Below are 13,659 nucleotides of genomic sequence, written 5' to 3'. Positions count from 1 at the left end.
CCTCAGATCCCTGGGAGTGGCACAACCCCCAACCTTCCTGCCTGAGCATGGAATTTTTCCACAAAGCTAAAGCTGGGAATATTTCAGTTAAAAATATATGGTTTAATTTTTTTTTTTTTTTAAATTTGTATTTATGGTATTGATTTAGAAAGGAGGCAGGTCCTGGAAGAGCAGCTGGACTCAGCCTAAGCAGCACAGGGCAGGAGCTGTGCTTCCCAAGAAAATCCTGGAATTTACAAACTGCCTGGTCTGGAATAAAGCACAGCCAAAGCTGTTAAAGAGAATCCACCAAAAATCTGTTTCAATAGACAGAAAATCACATTTCAATAAACTGAAGTCCTTCACTTGTTTATTTTTCCTGTTTAACTGCATATCATGGAATCCCAGACTGGATTGGGTTGGAAAAACCTTGAAGTTCATCCCATTCCACCCCTGCCAAGGCAGGGACACCTTCCACAGTCCCAGGGGCTTGGGAGCAGCCCCAGTGTCCAACCTGGCCTTGGGCACTTCCAGAGGTGGGACAACACCTGGGAAGCTACAAAATGTTGGGAGAAGACCAAACTGAGACTTTTGTAGCTGCAGGAAAAATCTCGGGAAGTCTGGGGGGAAAAAATCCCAAAAATAAAGAAAACAGTCCTTTGAAAGTTGGGCACTTTTGATACAAAATATAAAAAAAAATCTAAAATGTGGAAATATTTATTTGAAAAACCTGATTTATGCTCTGCCTTGAATGAGTTCATTCTAATTAAGTGGAGAATTCCCAGTTCCTGGTGGATCTCTGGAATATTTTCACCACATTGTGCCACACTGGAGATGTCACTAAACCCAAACCCAAGATTTCCTTCTCTGAGTTTCAAAACTCAGCTGAGGCCCAGGCTTCCAAACCCAATATTTTTATTTTAATTAAAAAGTGTTCTGCTGCTGGAAATCGCTTCCCTGGGTGTTTCCATCTTGGAAACAGCAGGAGCATGGGAACAAGCTGAAGATTATTATTTTAGAGTAATTCCCACTGCTGGGGAAAAGCGAGGAATTATTCCAGTGCTCTTGTGCTGGGACACACAGACCTTGGGAAAATGGGAAGAGGTTTCATTGGAATTAAACCACAAATACACCCCAGTTCAACCCCAGTTTAATTCTGGGTACAGTGGACTAAACTTTCTCGTTCAACCTCAGACCGAGTCTAAAATTAAATCAGAGAAAACAGAATGAGGGAAATAATGCAGGAATTAAGGCAGTTCCCTCTGAACAACCCAAGAAAATGAGTGGATGTGGCACTTCCCAATGTGGATTAGAAGTGGGATTGGTCCAAGGTTGGATTTGATGATCCTGGAGGACTTTTCCAACCTTGGTGATTCTCTGATCACTGAGCACCAAGCTGGGAAAGCACCTTCGGAGGCTTCTCCCTTCCTGCACGTCTTTTTTTTGGCTGCTTTTCCTTGGAAGAGGAGCTCTGGGGATGTGCTGGTTATCCCACAGCCAAAGCACGTGCGGAGCAGATCCCTCTCCCCTCCCTCAGCAGATTTTTGGGATTGCTTTCCTTCTTCATTTGGAAGTTCATCGTTCCCAGGGATGCAGCACACAGGAGCCAATCCTGGGAATTATCCCTGCCAGCTCCAGGGGTCAGGAGCTGGGGAGCTCCACTGTGGAGGTGAGGAGATCCTGAGAAAAGCCTCAACAAGGCACGAATTCCCAAGGAATTCCCGAGGAATCCCAAGCCAGCTCCTGGCTCCGGCCCTGGTTGGTGTCCATCTGTCTCCCTCACCCAACCCCAGGCAGATCCCGGGAAAAGTCCCTTCAGCTGGGAGCTGGAGCATGGGGATGAGCGCTGGAGTGGAATTTAGGCGGAGCTTGGATAAAACCGACCGGGAATTTAGGGAGTCTCCAGGCCTGGAGTCAGTACAAGGAGCCACAGGGCTTTGACTGGTCCAGAGGCGACAACCCAGAGCTTTTCCGCTCTCAAACTTCCCAAATTTCCTTAATTCCAGTTATTTATGCCCGGAGCTTTCCCAAGGAACCTCAGCCAAGCCAGGAGTTGGCCCCATGTTCTGCTCGCTCATCTCAGGCTCAGAGCGAGGGTTTTTGGTGGAGCTGACGTCAGAAATTTGATTTTTTTTTTTTTTTTTTTGTGCATAAATCAAACCCTGTGGGAAATGGAAAGATAGAAACTTCGACAGAGCCAGGAGGGTTGGGTCTGCAGCCTTGGAAGGAGCTTGGATTGATGCAAAAGTAAAGTACAAAAACATTAAGTTTAAAATGAAAGTTAAATTACACAAAAAAATTAAGTTAAAGTACACAAAAAAATTAAGTTAAAGCACTCAAAAAAAGTACAAAATTAAGTTAAAGTACACAAACATTAAGTAGAAAAATCATAAACTTATGTTTCTACAGTTGTAAGTAAAAATACACCTTAAATAAGTAAGGAACTGTATTAATAAGATAATGAAAAGTTTATAACGTAGAGGTGTAGTTTTATAGAGTAAACAAACAGTTTAGAAAATATAATAAAAGCATATGTGTAGACATGTGACAAAAACCCATTAAATAAAAGTATCCACAGTACAGTAAAAGTAAGTAAAAGTAGTAAGTTAGAAAAATAAAATAAACGAATAAAATAATCTATATATTAATATATAATATAATATACAATATTGTATATAATATTATATATAATACAATTTGATTTTTTTTGTACATAAATGAAGCCCCACATTCTGCTCACTCATCTCAAGTTCCAAGCAAAAAGTTTGGTGGAGCTGACTTCCAAAATTGACATTTTTTGTACATAAATCAACCCCCATGTTCTGCTCACTCATCTCAGGTTCAGAGTGAGGGGTTTTGGTGGAACTGACATCAGAAATTTGAATTTTTTTTGCACATAAATCAACCCCCACATTCTGCTTGCTCATCTCAGGTGCACAGAGGTTTGGTGGAGCTGACTTTAGAAATTCGAATTTTTTTGTACATAAATGAAGCCCCACATTCTGCTCACTCATCTCAAGTGCCAAGCAAAAAGTTTGGTGGAGCTGACTTCCAAAATTGACATTTTTTGGTACATAAATCAACCTCCACATTCTGCTCACTCAGGTTGAGAGCGAAGGGCTTTGGTGGAGCTGACTCCAGAAATTTATATTTTTTGGTCCATAAATCAACCCCCATGAGGATGGGATCAGCATTCCAGGCAGGCAGGATTCCCTCCCCAGGTGGCCCCAGCAGGGCTGGGATCTGGCAGAGAAAATGGGCTCAGCTGCAGGGAAAACAGGGAAAAAACCTGCCTGGGAATTTGGTGGGAATTCGGGAATGGCGCAGAGCCCATGACTGGGCCGAAAAATAAAAATAAAAATCTTCCATTTCAGTTCTCAACGACCTGAAAATAACTATCTCAATAAGCTCATCTGTGATATTTGGAGAAGGGTGAAATTCCCAGAGGTAATTTCAGTGCTGGAGAAACAATTTTTCGTTCAGCTGGAATGAAACGCTCGGAAAAAAGAAACGTAACCTCAAAAAGCTGATCCTCTGTAGCGGCCACAAGCTGGGAATCAGGAGGGAGCCGAATTTTAGGAGTGGATCAAATGTCCAGCCCGGTCCCAGGGTCAGCCTAATTTTAATATTCCTATTTTTTTGTAGTTACCTATGCATTTTTTTTCCAAGTATTTTCAGAAGAAGAGGGTTGCAGGGATGAAAAGGGAAATGTTCTTTGTGCTTTGGTGGCTTTTAATCTGCTACAACTCATGTTTTACTTAACAAAGCTGATTTCAAAATTATTTTCAGTGGTTTTTCAGGTGTTAAAAGGGAGAACAAACTAATTAGGGCTGGTGACAAATGACCTCGAGGATCTTTCTTCGCAATCCCATTTTTGCTTTCACCTTTAAAGCTGGGAATGAAAATAACAGGGAAAAGTTCTGTCATAATTGAGGCGCAGGCTGAGGTGATTACGGCTTGGATTTTTTCTGGAAATGCAGGATTTAATTACAAGATGGGGAAGGGAAAGAGGTAAGAAAAGAAGATATTAAAATATTTAATTAAGAGATGGAGAAGGGAAAGAGATAACTTTTAAAATATAATATAATATAATATAATATAATATAATATAATATAATATAATATATAATGTAATGTAATGTAATGTAATGTAACGTAATATAATGTAATATAATGTAATGTAATGTAATATAATATAATATATATATAATATAATATAATATAATATAATATATAAAATAAAATAAAATAAAATAAAATAAAATAAAATAAAATGTACATGGGAATTGTTGAGGAATTAAGGGATGACAGACTGGGTGTGAATCATCACAAATCACCTTTGTTGTATAAAAGCAGCTCTCGTACCTCACTGAAATGCAGGCAATTTCAATTTAGGAAATTCCTGGTTATTCTTGGGAATAATGGGGCTCTTCCTAGAAAAAAAAAAAAAAAAGGGCAAGTAAAGACATTCCAGGAGCTGTCTCCCAGTGGAGACCAGGGACTGGAACACAAACCCTTCAACTGCTGGAACCCAAATGTCTCAGCTGAGCACTGGGGTTTGGGGCCAGCCCCGGGGTCCCAGCACAGGGAGGAGCTGGAGCTGCTGGAGTGAGCCCAGAGGCACCGGGATGATCCCAGGGATGGAGCAGCTCTGCTGGGAGAAAAGGCTGGGAATGTTCCCCTGGAGAGGAGGAGCTTTCGGGTGACCTCACTGTGTCCTGAAGGAGCTGCAGGAAAAAATGGAGAGAGAATTTCCAGTGGATGGAGGGACTGGGCACAGGGAATGGCTCCCAGTGCCAGAGGGCAGGGATGGGTGGGAGATTGGGAATTGGGAATTCCTGGCTGGGCTGGAATTGCCAGAGCAGCTGTGGCTGCCCCTGGATCCCTGGCAGTGCCCAAGGCCAGGTTGGAGCAGCCTGGGACAGTGGGAGGTTGGGGTGGGACTGGGTGGGCTTTAAGGTCCAACCAATTCCAGGATTCCATGATTTACCGGCTGGACACCACACCAGCACAGCCAGAACATTCCCTGGACGTGCTCTGGGAAGCAACGGGAGAAATCCATAACTACAGAAAGCGGTGAGGAATCCATGGAAATCAATCCCACGGGGCGGTGGGGACTCAATGAATATCTCAGCACCTGCATAAATCTCCTGCTCTTTATTAAGTCCCGCAGAGATTTATTAAATTCCGTGTGGCTTAAGAAATACAAAAGAACTGCAATAAAAAGAGAGAGGGGGTTGCTTGTAATTCACATTTTAATAATGGTCAAATGAGTTGATTTTATCTTTTCTGCTGTGATGGATGTTCTATAAACTCATATTTGGGGGAAATTTATGCAACTCAAACTCATGGCTCAGCTGTAAATAATGGAAAGAAATCATTTTGCAACCTAAAATATCTTTGGCATCAAGGCTTCTACTTAAAGTCTATTATTTCAATCTGAATAATTTCTTCCTTTTTTCACATAAATTTAATTTAGATGAGTTTGCTGTTGTGAAGAGTGGAAAGTTTTGATTTCTGATGTACTGGACCTGCAAAAATTAATGCCAAAAAGATAATTAAAAAATGTAAGGAAAGACGACTCCTTGGAAAAAATATGCCATGAAATTCAAATAGGGAATAAATCAAGGTGGTTTTCCTGTTTCTTAATTTCTTAATCTGAAAAAAAAAAAAATTGGCAAGAGCCAGATTTTGCCCTCAAAATTCATGGACAAAAGGTCTCAGCTGGTCCCTTCCAGGCAATTTAGGGAGTGGGACTTTTCCAAGATCCATGCCAGGATATTTGAGAGCTGGGAATGCTCCTCTCACCCCAAATCCCTGAAAGTGCCAAGCCTTCACTTGCATCACTGACAGATTTTTATGTCAAATTAAAGTTATTAAAAATTCCTAGCAATTAAAAATTCTTGGATTTCTGGGGGACTTCTTGATAAGGAGGAGGAAATGAATCAATTGAAGAGTGAGGAAGGAGTTAGGAAGTTAAATAATGAATTTTTTATTTGCCTTTCCAGTTAAAATCCCCAATTCCTTTATCCAAGGGCACATGTCAGAATGAGGCTTTGGCAGAGAGCAGAGTCTCTGTGGAAGCTGGGAAAAAAAATCCACAAGAAATCCAAGAACAATGAACCCTCAGGAGGAAAAAAATCAGAGGTTTTGAAAAGAAATCAAGTGTAAAGTAAGAGGAACTAAAGTCCCATTTCTTCTCTCAGTGATAGGATTCCCAGGAGGATCCAGGGCTGGATTCTTTAAAGGGAAGTATAAAATATGGATATTTGCATATTTGATTGATATAATTGCCTGTGGAATGCAGAATTCCCTCTGTCCAGCACTGATAATTCAGCATTTGCTTGGTGTTTAAATATTTGAGGGAAGTGCTTTTCCCTACAAGAGCTGAAGGTCATTGCTGTTCCTTTCTTCATCCAAAAAACGGAAAAGTAAAAATCCATGAGAGGTCACTGCTTCCCTGCAGTACTGATAGAGATATTCCAAAGGTTGGAGAGGAGAAGCTCCAGGGAGAGCTCAGAGCCCCTGGCAGGGCCTGGAGGGGCTCCAGGAGAGCTGGAGAGGGACTGGGGACAAGGGATGGAGGGACAGGAGCCAGGGAATGGCTCCCAGTGCCAGAGGGCAGGGATGGATGGGAGATTGGGAATTGGGAATTCCTGGCTGGGCTGGAATTGCCAGAGCAGCTGGGGCTGCCCCTGGATCCCTGGCAGTGCCCAAGGCCAGGTTGGACACTGGGGCTGGAGCAGCCTGGGACAGTGGGAGGTGTCCCTGCCATGGCAGGGGTGGATGGGATGGGATTTAGGATCCCTTTAATCCAAACTATTCTGGGATTCTCTGCTGATCTGTGCTGTCGCCATGGCAGAGCTGCTTCTTTGGGTTTATGGCACCTTCAGGTCTCCAGAAAAGACCAAGGAAGAGACTTAAAATCAAGGAACCCTCAGATCATGGAAAGACTTTCTGGAGCTGCTGGACGCCTGATTCTCGTTAACGCCAACTGTTAATGAAACACGGGGAAGTCGTGTTGCTATTGGACACGAAATGAGTACACAGAAACTTGGGAAGTTCAAAAGAGAAAAAAAGAGAAAGTTTTATTTGAACTTCTGGTATTTGTAGAATTCCAGAGGTGACCATGGATTGGGGGATGGAATTGCCACCTCTCCAACCACACTGGTCAAACCAACAGTGCATCCATTCTCTCCTCCCACAGAGAATGCAAAACAATCATTGTTTACATGAACAGTGTAAGAACTCCAGTAGAAATATGTAAACATCAGAAGGCTGAAAAAGTTTTATGAGAACTTTAAAACTTTCAACAGAACTATAAAAGAAAACTTAACACTTTTAAAAATCAGGGCAACAAAGACAGAATTCCATCATGCTCTCAGTGCTTATTCCAGAATTTTGGAAGCTGCTTTTCCTCACCTGTTCCCTGCTTTGGCATCTTTGAGTTTCAGGATTGCTGACACCAGTGTTTTCCCAAAATCCCTGGCCTTTCCAAAGGGACATCACTTGGAGCTTGCCCTGACAGCCAAATATTTTAGTTTATGGTTTATCCTGCCTAACTTCTGGATTCAAATTTTGATTTAAAATGATGATTTAAAATGATGTAAAAAGAGCTGGGAAAAGTGGCTGATTCCCTGCTGTGAACCCCACGCTGGATGCTGGACTCTGGAAGAACAGGCAGAAGGAACAGGTCTAGGCTGGAGGGAGAGCAGGGAATCCTAAAATCCCAGAATAGATTGGAAAGGGCCTTAAGCCCACCCATTCCAACCCCTGCCACAATCAGGGACACATTCCCAACCAGGAGAAATCTGATCCTAGTAAAACTTCTCTGAGATAAGAAACTATTTTAGCCTGAGGCTCCTCCTTGGCTTCTTTTCACTTCATCAAATGATAATAATAGCAAAATTAAGTATTGAAAAGTGCAGCGGGGAAAGGAAAATATTTCTGCTCATGGTCACGTCCAGGTTTATGTTTTCCTTTGGGAGATTTTGGAAGCTGATATTGGGTAAATGTTATGAGAATTCAGCCTTTAAATGAAGATCTGATCAGCAGCTATTTTTCTCCTCACGAAAATTCCTCTTGGATTCATGCACAGGAACCTGAGCCGAGCTTTCCAGACGAGAATTTTCTCATTTATTACCTGTCATGCATTTTTCTGTTGTTATCTCTGCTGATTGCAGAGCTGTTGAATGTTTTGGTTGTTTTTTTTTTTTTTTTTTTGTCATCAGTGCTCTTTCCACCTTATTTATTCATTAATGCCACAGCCCAGGTGTGGGATCTCAAAGCTGTTCCCATGGTGACAAATGGGGCACAAGAACTGGATTGGAATGGAACTGCATGGACAGGGAATTCTGGGAAGCAGGGAATGGAAAAGCTGCTGGATCCCCACAAAAATCCTAATAATCACTAATTCAGGCAGAAGAAATACTGGCAATTTAATGGGCGCCTGAGCTAAATGAATTTTATTATTTAATGTTCCAGGGTGGAAATATTATTCTTTGTGGAGAGAAATGAGGGGTGTCCTGGAAATTCTGGGGCAAAAAATGTTCCAGTGGGGCTGTGAGATGCAGAGATTCCCATCCATCCTGCATTTCTTGGTGGGAACCTGAGCCAGGAGCAATAAATCCTCATCTGCTGAAGCTTTGGGAGCTTTTTTGGGCCCAGCCTTAAAATTCAGGGCACCTCTGGGGGCAGCTGCAGGCTCGGGGTGAATTCAGAGCAATCAAAGCCTCACCTTTGGCTGCAGCTTCTCCCCAAGAAAATCTTTGGGATTCTGGTTTGGACTTGGAATCCAGAATTTCTCGCAGTTTTCGGCTATGAGATCGCACAAAGTCCCAGAATTCAGCCTGAGCAGCTCCTGGGGTGGGGCCACGCCATGAGAGGAAGCCCCAGATCCCACCCGTGTCCCTGCATGGCCTTTCTCACATTCCAAAAATCCCTAATTTCCATTCAAAATCCCAGAGTCAGCTGAGTTGGAAGGGACCCTCCGGGATCCTGGAGCCCAACTCCTGGCCCTGCACAGAACCATCCCCAAAAAAGGAGCAGCACAGAAAAGGTTGAATCCTTTCTGAATCATTTCATTTCTGAAATTTTCCCGTTAATTGAAAAATATTGAATTTCCAGTTTAAAAGAGATGATCAGGAGCTGCTGATCTGATCCTGGATTAGATCTCACAGAATTCTGGAATGGCTTGGGGTGGGAAGGACTTTAAATCCCATCCCAGCCCTGCCATGGGCAGGGACACGTCCCACTGTCCCAGGCTGCTCCAAGCCCTGTCCAACCTGGCCTTGGGCATTCCAGGGATCCAGGGGCAGCCAAATCTGCTCTGGGAATTCCATCCCAGCCCCTCTGAGTGAAGAACTTTCTTTCTCCCCCGATATTTAAACCCATGCTCCAAGTCCAGCCAACGCTTTGGACTTTCCTACAGAAGGATCTGGGACACATCCTGCACAAAGATGGATATTTGTCCCAAAAATTCCTGGTTTATGGACACCCCAGCACCAAACCACAACCAAGTTCCTCCTTTTTCACCTCTTACCACCCACGAGCCTCTCCAGAGGAATCAGGAACGGGCTCCACCTTGGAGAATTTGGGTTTTTACAGATCCTTCTGCCCACCTGAAACTGAAGCTCCAAGGTGAGTAATTAAACCCCACTGATCCCCAGTTAAACTTCTGTGGATGGAAACTGCAAAAATGGAAATGAAAACTGATTTAATGTTTGCTTATTTCTATTTTAAAGAGGATTTTTAGGTAGCTTCATGTTTTTAAGCCCTTTTGGGAAGATCTTCGTGTTCAGAGCAGCTGAAAAACACAAGCAGCACATCAGAATTTTTTTAATCCAGGACCTCCCTTGCTCAGGAGTTTTTTGCAAGCTCCTGACAAATTCCATGAAGGAAACTATGGAAGATAAGAAAATTCTGTTTTCATTTCCATTCCTAACAGGCTTTTTAGCTGCTGACTGATAAGAAAACACTGGGAAAAATATGGAAAAAAGTAGAGAAGCACCAACAGAGCAAACCTGATGTTGCAGAGGTGGCAAGAAGCTGGTCCTGATCCCACCACAGCCAACCCCATTTCCCAACCTGTCCTGCTTGGCCTTTTCAGAGGAATTTGTGTGGGATTTGGAAGGGAACGAGCTAAAAGCCAAACAAAATTGTCAAATCAGAGCCAGCTGAGGCCGTGACCAGCACAGGGTGAAGCTCCAGGTGGAAGCTCTGAGGCCACCAAACATTGGCATCACCCGGAGGAGGTTTTTTCCCACATTTATGCTGCACCTCAGGTCCTTTCTTCCATCTCCTCATTAAAATAACTTAAATTAACAGCTCAGTGCAGCTGGGGCTCGTTCTTAGCGTGCTCTACACAAACGAGCCAAGTCCTGCATTGTCCAGGTTTTGTTTTATGTCCAGTTCCTGAATCCCTTCACATCGCTCTGACAGCGGGAAATAATTGAGCAGCTGTTCTGCCATCGGATGCAACAGCCCGGGCTGCAAAATAAAACATTTAGGGAGATAAAAATGGCACTCAGCAGAGAGAGATGAGACATTTTCCATGATGAAAGGCAGCCTGGTGCTTGTACCAGGCGAAAAGGGCTCGCGGAACAACGCTATTGGTTCTAGAAGGTCTCGGAGAGCATAAACTGGGATCTGTTTGAGAAACAGGGAGGTTGGAAAAATGGGAATAAGGAATGCTCCAATTTCCTGACAGGAGGTGGGGGTCGGGCTCTGCTCCCAGGAAACAGGGACAGGAGGAGGGGGAACGGCCTCAGGCTGGGCCAGGGGAGGTTTAATTTGGATATTATGAAGAATTCCTTCCTGGAAAGGGCTCTCCAGCCCTGGCACAGCTGCTCAGGGCAGGGCTGGAGTCCCCATCCCCGGAGAGATTTAAATCCCTGTGGATGTGGCACTTGGGGACATGGGGCAGTGCTGGGGAAGGGCTGGACTCGATCATGGAGGGCTTTTCCAGCCTTGATAATTCCATGATTCACCCACATCTTTGTACTCCCATCATTCTGCCTTTGATGTGCAGCTCGGGGAGGAGGCAGTGCCAGAAAACCCCATCGAATGAGGAATTCCTGAAAATCCAGGGGTACTGGTCATCCGTGGAACTCTCCTTTCTTCACCCTTCATTTTTCTGTTGTTCCTAAAATCCTGGTTTCTGTGGAAGAAATAAAATGAGCAAAGCTACGATTTTTAATTACTGATTCCTATTTTTGCATAAAGAAGTTTTAAAACTCAGCAGCGTTTTGGGTTTATGCTTGGGGAGGGGTTTAGGAACGCTGCTTGTCTCTAAATGGGGCTTGGAGCAAGCTGGGAGAGAGGAAGGTGTCCCTGCCCATGGAAATAGTTTGGCTTTTCCACCCTAAACCATTCCATGATTCCATGATTTGTCCAAGATCTGCCCCACCAGGGACCTCCTCACTGGGAATAGGTGAAGACAGAGAAGCCTTTGCAGCCTTCGAGGGTGAAAGAATTCCCTAAAAAGGGTTTTGTGCTCCAAATACCCATGGAAAGTGAGGAATCAAATGCACAACACAAACCTGTGGAATAATTCCAATTGATCCAGGTGGTGATCTGGACACCACCAATATCCTGGGAGATTCCAGCGTTCCCTTTGCCAGCTCCCTTCCAGGATGTTTCCACTTCCATTCCCTCATCCTGACTGACAGCCCTAATACCATTTTTTGGGAATCACCCTCAGCAATTCTCCCCTTCCCTTGTCCTCGGATTGTACAGCTTGGCTGGAATAAATTCTGGAATAAATGTCCTTCCCCACCAGCAATAACTGCATTGCCACCTCAATGAACAGGTTGATCCACGCTCTAATTCCAGGGCATTTATCCCAGAGAGATTCCCAAAAGAACTTCTGCATCCCAGGGAGCTCTGTGGTGCTGGCAGCAAGACAGGGCCAAGTCTGTCACTCTAAAATGACTCCACATCAGTGGTCAGGCAAGGGAAAAACAAACCTGACAATTGTTTGTTACCTGAGACAAGGAATTTCTCCATGTGCCCAGTACGAGGAAAGAAGGAAAACCATTTATTGCTGCACTGAAATCCTGCCAATCCCAATGGATAGCACAGAATCTGGGGGAAAAAAAAGAGAATTATTCCACCCATTTTCCCCTTTGAGAGCTGGGGGTTAAATGGAGTCAATAACGTGCCAGGGAGTCAGCAATAAAGTGCAAATTCTGTCGTTCAGAGGCTGCCAGGACCCTGCTCTGGACCCAGCCCGCTCCCACAGGCTGGGAATCGCTGTTTATTCCAAGGACAGGTTTTTCCCTGACATTTCTCTCCGTGAGATGCTGGACAGCAGCCCTGGGAATGCCCGGTCAGCACCGGGCTAGTGAAGGTCACTCCTGCTGCTGACTCCTGTTCCAGGCTCGCTGGGCACCGTTTTGGCTCCGGGCAGTCCAGGGAGCAGCCAGGATTCCCTTTGCCTTGTTTCCTGCTGCAGCGTTGCCCAGTCCAAGCCTCTGATTAGTTCCATCCTCCCCACACAGCTCCGTGATTAGCTCGGAATGTGTTTTCATCTGTGCTCAGTGCTGTGGTCCTCCATCTATTCCTGTATTTAATAAGGGTGTTCTCTGTTAATTCTGTGGTCTCGTAATGTTTTGGGGTTTTTTTTCAGGAAAAAAAAAGATGCAGCTTGCACCTTGGAATTTTAATAATCCTGTTATTTCTGCTTTTCCTGCCATTCCCTTTGTGTAGATCCCATTTCTCTGGGAAGGATGAGGCAGGAAATGGTTTATCCCACAAAACATCCCAGTCCTGCTCTGTCTGGCAAAGGGATTTTAGTGAGTCCAGAGAATTGGGGGATGAACTCGGGCTGGGCCAGGGCAGGCTCAGAGTGGGACAGCAGCAGGAATTTCCCCATGGAAAGGGGGCTCAGGCCTTGGAACTGCCCAGGGAGGGTTGGAGTGCCCATCCCTGGAGGTGTCCCAGGAATTCCTGGAGGTGGCACTGAGAGCTCTGGGCTGGGGATGAGGTGGGGATGGATTGGGCACAGCTGGGACTCCATGGGCTGGGAGGGCTTTTCCGAAAGAAATAATTCTGGGATTCTGTAAACAGGAGAAAACCAAGTGCTGACCCATCAGATGGTTCCAAAAGGAGAGGCTCCTCCAAGTCAGGGTGGACCCCTAAACCAGGCAGGAGAGGGAATGAGGAAGGAGAGAGCAGGATGATCCAGGGAAATCCAGAAGGACCCAAATCAATGAGAGGAGACAAGGGGGAGGCCTTAATCCACAAACCTGCCAGAGCTCCCGGAGCCAGGTGGGATTGTTGGGTGTCTGCAGGGCCAGGAGCTGGGCTGGATGTCCCTTGTGGTCCCTTCCTGGTGCCTCAGGTTTGAGCTTTTCTATTTTCCCATTCTGTGCTGCTTTAGTGTTCAGGTCTGGGCTTCATATTATGGGATGCTGAGCTCTCTGCACAGAGCAGGGAGACAAAACAATTCCTGCTCCAGCTGGGCACCAAGGACAAATGATCCCAAGCTCAGGCCCAGGAGCACAAACAGCGTGGGCTGGAGAGAGAAAAACAAGCAGGATGGGAGTGCCTGGGCTAAAGCTGGAATGGGACAATGAAGTGCAAGGTGCAAATGGAGCAGAGCTGATCCCAGTGAGAGCCCCCGGGAGCGCTCGTGCATTTTGGGACCATTTTGGTTCCTCTTGGCTGCAGCCCTGGCTG

This window comes from Vidua chalybeata, chromosome 6 (genome assembly GCF_026979565.1).
Source record: "Vidua chalybeata isolate OUT-0048 chromosome 6, bVidCha1 merged haplotype, whole genome shotgun sequence".
In the NCBI taxonomy this organism is placed as follows: Eukaryota; Metazoa; Chordata; class Aves; order Passeriformes; family Viduidae; genus Vidua; species Vidua chalybeata.
The sequence above is the reverse complement of the archived record's forward strand: the minus strand, read 5'-3'. Positions refer to the sequence as shown.